Below are 11,998 nucleotides of genomic sequence, written 5' to 3' on the forward strand. Positions count from 1 at the left end.
AGAAGTCGGGGGTCCGGGGGCAACGCCCCTGGGTCCGGAGTTTCCAAAGGGGCGGTGCCCATTTGGCGGGGTCTAGGGGCAACGCCCCTAGTGGGGTCCAAGGGGCAAAGCCCTTGGCTATGGTCTCGATCCCAGGTCAGCGGGTGGGGTCGAGGGGCAGCACCCCAAAACCTCTCGGGATTTTACATATAGGAACATAATGGGAAATTCAAATTCTTGAGGGTGATTATGGTAAAACTAACAAAATTCGTAGTTTTGGAAACCCTAAATCCTCATTAAAATCCAGATTTCCCTTGCTTGCTTCAAAAGCACCCCATGACGGCCCACCCTAACAGAAACCCTAATCTTGTTTATTATATAAACGACTCTTCTCTTTTAGTAGAGATACACGAAATTCTTAAGCTCTCATTTTCATCAAGCAAACAGAGAATCCCTCTAGTAATTTGGCTTACGACTTCTGTGCCTAGAATCGTAAGTGTCCTCATGGATTATCCTAGGCTGAATTTCTTGCAACCTAGACATAGGGTAGAAATATCAGTTCGGAAAGTGTTCTCACGATCCAAGTGGTATCCATATCTCCACTACAAATCCTATTTTTTCTTACAAAATGTTGTGTGACAACCCGAAATTTCTACCTTGTGCAATTATTCAAATCAATCAAGTTCGGACTTGTTTTGCAATCTTCTAGCATTGTTTAGAGTCAAATAGAGCGTTCTAAGCCTAGTATCTTCAAGTTAGGGTATGGAAAAGGGTCCCACAAGTTCAAATACTTCACAAAATGGCCATACACTCCATCATGAGGAGTGTACGGCCGTACACTTGGGTGTGCGGCCGTACACCCCCCTTCTGGTCGTACACTCTGATCTATAAATGGGGGACTTAGCTTCCATTAAACCCTTTTCACTCCCCCTAGCCAAGAACTCGTTTTCTCTCAAGTATCAACCATCTTCCACTTCTAGATTTTCAAATTATAAGTATTTCTTCCTCCCATTTGATGATTCATTACACAATCTGGTAAGAATCTATCATTTCATCCAAGAATCCACTCATTTTATTTAGATCTTCAAGTGTTCTTCAAGAACACCAAACACATCTTCTAAGTTTTGGACCCCAAAACACCCCCAAAGGCTTATATATCGTAAGTGCTCCTCCCCATGCTTGATACTTATTAGTTATAACTTTAAAAATCGTGCAAAATCATGATCATCAAGGAGGTACGGTCGTACACCCTCATGTGGCTGTATACCCCTTTGATTGATGCATATTAGCCTCTAATTCGGGTATACACTTGCAATAGCTTGATATAAGCTAAGAACCCTAGAATTTTTGCATGAAAAACGCCATTTCATATGATTTTCAAGTGTGTACGGCCGCACACACCATGTGTATGGCCGCACACACCAAGTGTAGCCGCACACACCCTTTTGAGGGTCCAAAATAGCAACAAACTCCATTTCGGCTAAGCATTGGTCAAAACACCTTCCCTAGAACATTCCTAAGGATTGGAAACACTCTTTGGCACACTTCATAGTGAGTGCGCGGCCGCACATACACCCTGGCCGCACACACATAAACTCCATGGTTTTGTGGCCTTACACTCCAATATAGAGCCATACACCCCTTATGTGCAAGCATATGTGTTGGTAACACTTAGTTCTAAGTGTTTTTATGTCCCTAAGGCGTTTCCCTATCACCACTAATGGTTATATGCATTAAATGTATTCATATATGTGTAATTATATGTTAAAATCTTCAATAAACCAAACCCATTTCGAATACATCACTTCCGAACTTGCAATTGCATCATCTCGTAGGCTTCAAAACTTCAAGATCACTTTGGTCTTCAAATCCGTGTAATATGAAAAATTCAAGTTCGAATTTCCATATAAAACTTCTCTCTCTTTTTATAATCGAAATTTGATTATAAAACTCCAAGGAAAAAGAACGTGTTCTATTCGGAATTTTTCATGTCAAAACTCCCCCTTAACATGTGTCATAAACTTTGTGCTTCAAACCGGAAAATCCAAAAAATATTCTATTTTTAGCTTCTTTCACGGATCGCCTTTGACAAAATTTCTCAAAAATGGGTAGAAATTGTCAATTTCAAAATTCTGCAGTGACCCGTTGCGCCAAAAACAGCCAAATATGCGAAACACACCCCCATTTGCAAAACTGGGTAGAATGTGTAAATTCGCACAAACTGCAGGGACCAGATTCAAAAATATTCCGATTTCTCAAAAATTTTACCCCAAATGCGAAGCTGGGTAAAATTTGTCACCTTGCGAAGACTGTAGGGATGCGAAATGGAAATTCAGCATTAGACACAAATGTTGACCCTCATTGCGAAAGTAGGTATAAACCGTCATTTCATTGAAAGTTTAGGGATGCAAATTGACACTTTTGCTTTCTTCTACGCTTGTTACCAGATGCGAACTTCTCCAAAACATCACAGATTGTGAATCATGTTTGACAAACAAACAAATTGCTACTAGATGCGAACGACCCATATCACAACCTGCGAACGTTCTTGACCATGTATGCGAACTCATGTTTGACCATCAACCCAATCGACCAATTCACAATATGAAGCCTTCGCATCCTCAAACAAGAAATCGTGAACTTCTATGCGAACTGATTTTGACCTCAAAATTGTTTCACAAAATGCGAACCCAGTCAACATCGACATCGACATCTAAACAACATCGAGTTCCCGACTCCAAATCAACAATTGACATACATCATCTGTTCGTTCTTGACATCCATCCAAACCATGCGAATCTTCATTCCAGTTAATACCAATGAACAAACGAAAATCGACTTTTCAAAACTTAAAAGAAAACGAATTCATCGATTTTACAGTTCGTCCCAACCATCGTTTCCAATCGATTTACAGAGTTCGTCATCAAGAACACAACTCATCCAAATTCAAAATTAAACTTACGACATCCATATCCCATATTCAACTTGTAACAATCGATTTCAGCCTTTAATTCACAGAATCTCAGATCAAAGAGTGTTCAAACAACTGTTCTAACCATGTTCTTCACAAAAATTGAGATTTCTTGATCAATTTGATCAAACTCAAAGAATGGATCGACACCTGCTTGATCATTATCGACTTATCAAACACAACTGATTCACAATTCTGAGGAACAAGAAATTCTAATCGATTTTTTAGAAATCAAACTTGAAGACAATGAAATCGAACTTCAAAATCAATTGTTTAAGAAGATATATGAACTGATAGTACATGTACAGGAAGTGTGTGTACAAGTCAGAATACGAACATCTATCGATGATTCAAATGATTCAATGAGTTACAGATTTTAACAATTTTGAGCTCAAATTATTGATGAACAGTGAAGAGTTCTTTTGGATCATAAACGGATGAAATATTGGGCTCACAACTTATAGGATATCGAATTAAACACTTTTTGGGCTCAATGGATGGACATAAACAGTAGATGAATTTTCAATTGTGCTTAACATGAATTGATGACCACTTATACGATTGATTTCATTCAAAATAATAATTGCAATTATAAAATCAATTTGAACGAACTGATATTAGATTGGATCGAACCTTGATCAACAAAAATTATTGGATCACAACAAATGGGTTTTTCAATAAAATTTTGATCCAACGAGTCAAATGATCACAAATCAAAAACGCAATGCACGAATTCAATGAAATTAAGAGAGATCATAGAGAGACTCACCAAAATTGCTCAAATTACGACAAAAGTTGCCAAACCAAGAATCGTTCTTCAAAAATCACCTTGATCTTGAAGACCCGCTCTGATACCAATTGTAGTGGTGTTGATTATGATGGCATGTGCGGAATATGAAAGATCTAGTGAATCATCATGTAAAATCAAGAACACAAGGAGTAACTAAATCTTTGTAAGCTCATATTATATCTAGAAAGAATATACAAATGGGTTTGTACAAAGTTTCTCTCTCTAGTCTAACACTCCAAATGGATTCACTTACATAATGGGAGTCACTCACTTCTTATTTATAGGAAAGACTCAACCCATTTACACATACAAAGAGGAAAGCCTAAAACACTACATCTAAGAGTGACTTTGCACCCTAACACATACCCCCTTAATCAACCTTTTAAATGATTTCAAATGCTTTTATGGGGGGGGGGGGGAATGCAAGTTGAAACAATATAGTTATTATATCAATTACATGTGATTAATAACTATCAAACAATGGATTTTTCTATACTTTTAGCTGTTTTATCAAACAAACTACTTTAAAATGTTTATCAAACTCCTTTACACATTAAACTCTTTATCAAACTTGTTCTTACATAACAAACCTTTTCTTTAGCTTTCTTTAAACTTATAATTTGTCAAAACCATGTCTAATACATATATAGTTATATAAGTAAGGTTTAAAGGACTTAGGAATGATAACACACTTTGTTTCCTGTTCCTTGTTTGGTTGTGGACTTAGAGTATCCTATTGTTTGTCCGAGTGTCGTTTAATCCTTAGTTATGTATTATGTATATACGTATAAGACATAAAAGCTTTTATTTCAGTTCAATACATTCGGTTATACCACAATTCTACTAGTAAACTATAATAGGTATCGTTTAGAAAGATACTACTCATTACTTCTAGTACGAGGAAACATACAAAGAGTCAGTTCATACATGAGACACTACTTATTATGAGGAGAAACAAACATAACTTACTATAATAAGGAACAAACAAAAACATATACATATACATTTACAATTAAACATAAAGAACATACACCAACATAACAATTAGAATATGAGATTTACTTCTACATGACGCGGATTTCACCATTGTCATGTAGGTAACCAGAGTCTCCTGGAGGGAGAGCGGGCATTATGTGTATAGATCTAGACGGGACATACTATCCCGCACCCTGACTGTTAGCTACAGTCCCTGGCCGACCAAGCCAAGGGGTGACAAATGTCACTTTTTATTTCGACGTCTTTCATCGTCGTGTTTTACAGTCGTCAATCAATATGGTTACGAATCTCACTTTACCTTATAATTCATTGGCTTTGAGGTAAGCAGTACTATAGTAATTCCCACATACAAAGCTACAATTCTATAATATTTTCCCTAATACAACTACCTTGAAACATTTTCTCATTATAAAGATAATATACAAAATATATCTTGATAAGATAGTAAGATTTGGGAAAATACATACTTTTATAGACAAACAAATCGAACATTGAGTCTTGGTAGAAGTCTACAGTCTAGTAGAAAATATGGGATTTTCTAGGAAGATACGAACATTATACAAACAGTTAACGAACATTTTACTACGAGTAAACACTTACAAACTTTTCTGTGAATATTTTTCATACAAATAATGACACTAAAATACTTATGAACTCACCAACATGTTTATGTTGACGCTCTCTTTCAAAATAACTTGTATTCTTAGGGAACCAGTAAGACAGGTACACTCATGCAGCTTTTGAAGGACGGAGTGGATCCAAGACTCGTCTTTATTTTGTTTGTACATTTTTAGTGTCATTTAAACTTACAAAAGAGCACACATGTATTTAACTATTCTATTAATGCAATGGATGTTGTTGCTTGTTTACTATTATGCATTGTTATGATATTGTACATTACGTCCTCCACCCAAGAACATTTCCGCCGTCACGGTTTTGGGGTGTGACAGATTGGTATCAGAGCATTGTTTATAGTGAATTGAGTGTATCAACCCATAAAAGATATACAAACTATAAACACGTCGGGATTAAATTACTCTGACCAAGAGTTTATACTTTTAAATAATAAAATATTTAACTAAGTATACATACATATATTCATACCAAGGTCAGTATCATACTAGAACAGAACAAAAGTATTACGATTGTTGAACGGAACAATTAGGCTTAGAGACATATGGTCAAATCTGGGAGTGATATAGCCTGATCAACTATATTGTTCCGAGGAGTAACTAGCATGTGCCTAAGAATGGTTGTGAGGTTGCAACAAGTCTAAAAACTTACCAACACTACTACAATGGAAACATTAGAACAGAACATAAACCTAAAATACTATAGGAGTATTTCGTGTTACTAAAATTCTTATCTGAGAACTAAAAAGGTCTTTATTAGGAGGTCAATAGTTGCTAAGTGGATACGCTAAGATTATATGTAACTAAGATGTCATAAACGGAGAATCTATGATCTTTGCTTTATTCCATGTTCCTTGTTTGGTTGTGGATTTAGAGTTAGGGTCACTTATTCGAAGGTCTATCCTTTTTTGATTACCTATAACTGGTATGCACTATACAAGTATTGAAGTAACTAATAAAGATCATCTTATAATTATCTAAATAGTATGTCTATTAATCATTTCTTTATCCCTATTCTCGCATAGATATCATGGCTGGATTTCATCCCCATCCCCCTGGCGATCCGTACTTCCCAAATCAAGGCCATGCAGGATGGTTTGAAGATGAGCCAGAAGATGATCACCCAATACCTTTGGATGATCACCTCGTAGAAGGCTTTTCGGATGGTTCTGACTCGGATGGTTCTGACGCCGAGTAGAGACGAGATATCAAGCACGTTTAAGTTGGCGACTTTTCGAGTCCGCCAGTGTGGTTGAAACCCTAATCTCAAAGGTTTGCACCCTATTTAAACATCTTTTTGTGCCTCATAACGGCCCCCATTACGTCCAAAATACCCCTCACGCAGCCCTAACCCTTCTTTTAGTAATTTAAGTGCTTTTGGTTCACTTCCTTGAAGTTTTGGAGAAAAGAAGAAGGTAGATCAAGAGGAGAGGAAGAAGATCCAGAATCTTTGTGCCATTTCAGAGCTTCTATAGGTATTAGACTCGAAACCCTCTCTGTTCCTTCATTATTATCTCCTTAAGAGCTTAAGATAGTCATTTTAAGGCCTCTTCTAGTCTTGATCTTTGAGTAATGAGCTTATAGTGTTAAGGGACTTCATATCTAGGCATGATTGAGCTCTAGGAGCTCGGATCTATTGCCTTCATGAGCCTAACTTGTGTATAAGTCCTAGATCTACTCTTCTAGTCCTTGTTAAGCCTCTTATTTCCCTTTTGATGCATGAATATACGTAAAGTTGGAAACTTTACGTGTAAAACCTACCCTAAGAACCCAGATCTATGAATGGAATGCATTGGATTCAAGCAGAATCGAGTATATAGTAATTGCATGCATGCGACTCGGTGAGTCGAGTCGCGAGTTCCCGATGTTCCCCTTTTGAGTTACGCTGAGTGGGATCAGTGAGCTTTAAGTGGACTCAGTGAGTCGGAAGCCAGACTCAGTAATGGAGGGACTCGGCAAATCAATGCCCTGACTCGGCGAGTCCAAGGCAATCTTCTTGCCTCAAGACCAGACTCGACGAGTTGTTCATACAACTTGACGAGTCGAATGAAGGACTATTGGATATCTGTATAGAAGGAGAACTCATCAAGTCAATGCCTAACTCGACGAGTAGGGACGGGAGTGAGGACAATCGACTGGATAGGGACTCGACGAGTTAACGAGCCAACTCGGCTAGTCGGGTCAATTGGAAGTTGACTTTAACCTTGACTTTTGACTTGGTCAGGGGTAAAATGGTCATTTTACCCTAAGGACAATTAGCAGTGTTTGATTGAGTGTTTCATGGGAATTACAGCCGGAGGATTTCCGGAGCAGCAGCAGCAGACAGACAGTTCCCGCGCAGATCAGCAGCTACTTCGAGGTGAGTTACCTTCCAGTAGTGGTGGCTCTACAGCCACGATGCCGGCCCACCAGTAGGAGTTGTGTGTTAGATGATTGTCTTTGTGATATCATCTAGTTCTGCTAATACCTGATATGTTATACGCTAGCTTGATGTGTTATAGTAGTAGAGTCCGGTTGTTAGGACCGAAGGGTAGTCAGACACCCCAGATACGTCTGACAGTATGTGATCTCATGATTTTATGATAGCATGATCTGAGATATGTGTTAGGGGTAGTAGGAGGGGAACAGTCCCCGAGTTCGGTTGTTAGGACCGAAGGGTAATCAGACACCCCAGATATGTCTGATAGTATGCTATGTTATGATATGTGATAGTAGTAGTGGTAGGGGGTGAAACAGTCCCCGAGGTTCGGTTGTTAGGACTGAAGGGTGGTGGGCACCCCAGAATGGCCGCACGGGTAGGACGGCACCCTAGAATGGCCGTACCGGGTAGGTCGGGCACCCCAAAAATGCCTGACAAGTATGGTATGTTATATGATTGTACTGTATGTATGGTATGTGGTACGTTGGGGGAACTCACTAAGCTTTGTGCTTACAGTTTTCAGTTTTGGTTTCAGGTACCTCTTCTTTAAAGGGGAAGGAGCTGGCGTGGTAGCGATACATCATACACATACACTATTTTCCGCCTTATGAGATTGTTCTGGGATTTGTACTATGATATTCAGTTGATTTCGTATTTTGGTTTTTCAAACACAATATATGATTGTGGAATGATTTGATCAGACAATGTTTTATTTACAAATGCTTTCCAAGGTATTGATTTAAAAATGAAATTTTTGGACGTGAAAATTGGGTTGTTACAATTGCTTGGAATGTCGAGTAAGGTCAAGCAGCCATAGACCAAGTCATGGATATTGACGCCAACTCTGGCGTTAACACGGTCCGCATCCGCCAACTTGAAGAGTCTATGGAAAGGACTAGGAGAACCAATGAGGCTCTATAGCAATAGTTAGTTGCATCCCGAGCCGAGGTCATAGAAATTCGTGTTCGTCAAAGAGGTCACGAGCGACATCTTAAAGAAGTGGTACGTCAACTGGCGGATCTGAGGGTTCACCCGAGGGGTACCCTTCGTCAGTAGAAGATGTTGACTCATCCTTTCTTTTGGGTTAAGGAATAGCCTTTCTTATATACTCTATAAAGCACTTGTCTGTAAAATATTCCTGTCTTTTCAAGTACATTATCTAGACTACTAAGCTGTCAAAATTTTCCCATGTATGGTTTGATGTAAGACCTACTGTTAGATCATTTTTCCCCGAACTCATTTACATCATTAATACCAGTAACATTGACAGTTGTCTAATCTGTTGAAAAATCTTTGCTTTTGTGTTTCCCCTATCCTACTATTGTGTCTCTGCTTCAAACATACACTCATTCAATGGTTTGGCTATGGCAATTTAACCCATGGATCACTCTCATTATACTTGCAATTAATTCTTACCATATTCGTCATGTCTTTAAACTTTCAGTAAAAGATCTCGTCTCACAAGTGTCCGGCCAGAGGCACGCCTATAAATAAAACACCACCACCACCACCCCCTCCGCAGTTCGATGTGGTGATGTTTCAGGCTACTGTGACCGCAGTTGTGGCCGCAGCCATGACACAAGTAAATTCTGGTGGTACCAGCGGAGCTGGAACGGGCACCAGCTCTAATCATGGTGAAAGCCAAATGCGTACACAAGAGTGTACCTATAAAGACTTCATCAGCTGCAAGCCCAAGTTCTTCAACGGAACCGGAGGGATCATTGCACTATCTCAATGGATAGAAAGAACGGAAGCAGTCTTTGAAATGTGCTCTTGTTATGAAGGAAGCAAGATAAAATTTGCTGCCTGCACCTTCACTAGAAGAGCCTTGACGTAGTGGAATGGCCATGTCAAATCAGTCTCAAGGGTAGCGGATAACGCTATGGGTTGGGATACACTGAAGGATCTGATGGCAAAGGAGTAATGCCCGAGGGGCAAGATTCAGAAACTCGAAGAGGAACTGCGAAACCTTAAGATGAAGGGTTCCGACATAGTGGCTTACACAGCCAGGTTCAGCGACCTAGTGACTCTATGTCCTAATATGATCTTCAACGAAATCAAGAAAATCGAGAGATACATCTGGGGTTTGGTATCCCCGTACCGAGGAAACGTTCTAGCATCGAACCCTGCAACCTTTGATAGTGCCAAGCAATTAGCCCAAAGGCTTATCGATCACGAGATTCCTTCTCCTCCAGCCACAACTACGACTACTGCCTCAACACCAACCAAAGCGGTCGACAACAAGAGAAAGCGTTGGGACTAAAAGAAGGGCAAATCAGCTCAACCCTCTTCCAAGAACCAATAGGTGGTGGTTGTCCGTGCTGCCACAACTCCTGCTGCTCCTGTACCAGCAAAGCCATATGCAGGGAGTCTATCCAAGTGCACTAAGTGCAATTTCCATCATAACGGCCCATGCCGAGAAATGCACTACACCAACTGCGACCAGAAGGGTCATACTATCCGGTTTTGCAAAGCACCACCCAGACCCATCACCCAAGTTCCTGGTGTAGGAGTAAGCCAGGCCTACTACGGGTGTGGCGAGATCGGGCACTTCAAAAGAAACTGTCCTAAAGCTGGAAATATGGGAGGAGTAGGGAGACTACTTACTATCGGCCACAACGAAGCAGTGGCAGACCCCACAGTAGTCACAGGTACTTTCCTCCTCGATAACTCATATGCATGTATCCTATTTGATACTGGGGCAGAAAGGAGCTTCGTGAACCAAAAATTTAAACACTTACTTAATCAATCACTGCAACCACTACAAGAAACCTTCGTCGTAGAAATAGCTAACGGAAAGACAAAGAGTTGTAACGAGATCTACATAGGTTGTACCCTCACGCTAGATAACTATTCCTTTCTAAATGACCTCATACCAATGTCAATAAAGAGTTTCGATGTCATTATTGGCATGGACTGGTTGAGTCTCCATCGTACCGATATTCTGTGTTTCGAGAAAGCAGTTCGCTTAAACCTGCCGAATAACGAAACCTTGATGATCTACAGAGACAAACCTAGTACGAATCCTCGTATCATCTCGTACATGCAAGCCTAGAAGTACCTACAAAAGGAATATAGTGCATTCCTTGCTCATATAGTCGATGTGAACCGAGAAACAAAAGACCTAAAAGACCTCCCCATAGTATGCGACTTTCCTGACGTCTTTTCGGAAGAACTACCAAGGCTACCACCTCAACGACAAATCGAATTCAGGATTGACTTAGTTCCGGGGGCTACTCCCATAGCCAAATCGCCTTATCATCTAGCACCAGCAGAGATGCAAGAACTATCCGGTCAACTTAACGAACTACTCAGCAAGGGCTTTATAAGACCAAGCTTCTCGCCTTGGGGAGCACCGGTCTTGTTCATGAAAAAGAAAGACAGCTCATTCCGAATGTGTATTTATTATAGAGAACTGAACAAGCTGACCGTCGAAAATCATTATCCCCTACTGGTCCCAAACCCTAAAAATTAGGGTTTGCATTCAACACGGGAACGCAGCACATTCCTCAGGGGAATGCCCCGCGTTCGGGCTCCGCTTCCAAAATCCAAAGTTGGCATAAATGGTCCCTCCTTCTTCCAAATTCCATAATTACAAGGTCCAAAAGCAGCAAATCGATATATAAGGGACCAAAAATGTAATTAATACACGGACTGGGTGTTACAATTCTCCCCCACTTGAATCAGACTTCGTCCTTGAAGTCTGTTGCATCTAAAAATAACTTCGGATAATGCTCCCTCATCTCTTCCTCGGGATCCCAAGTCCATTCCGAGCCCAAAATAAATAATTTCAAGTGGCCTAATATGGCCTAATACTTTAAATCTCAGTTCTAGGCCAAGAAACTCTACTCCACAGTGGGTCATGGGGCCCAACTATCCAGACCCAAAAGCCCAAGTTTGCCACTTTGCATGCATACGCGCGGCGTACCTGGCACGTACGCCCAGCGTATGTTGCCCTTGACCAAAAGTGGGAAGTTGACCCAATACGCACAGCGTACCAGGGTGTACGCCCAACGTACTGACCAGCTTCCTTGGGGCTCCATTTGTGACTTAATCCATTAATTCCTCATGTCCAGAATGAAGATCCAGGTCCTTTAAGACCTCATAGTCCATAAAGTCAAAAATTTATGTGCTTGCATGCATGGTTGGGGATCAAAACATGATTTTGGTCCTTAACCAAACTTTGTGACCATCAAACACTTGCATGGTTG

This window comes from Lactuca sativa, chromosome 5 (assembly GCF_002870075.4).
Source record: "Lactuca sativa cultivar Salinas chromosome 5, Lsat_Salinas_v11, whole genome shotgun sequence".
Taxonomy (NCBI): domain Eukaryota; kingdom Viridiplantae; phylum Streptophyta; class Magnoliopsida; order Asterales; family Asteraceae; genus Lactuca; species Lactuca sativa.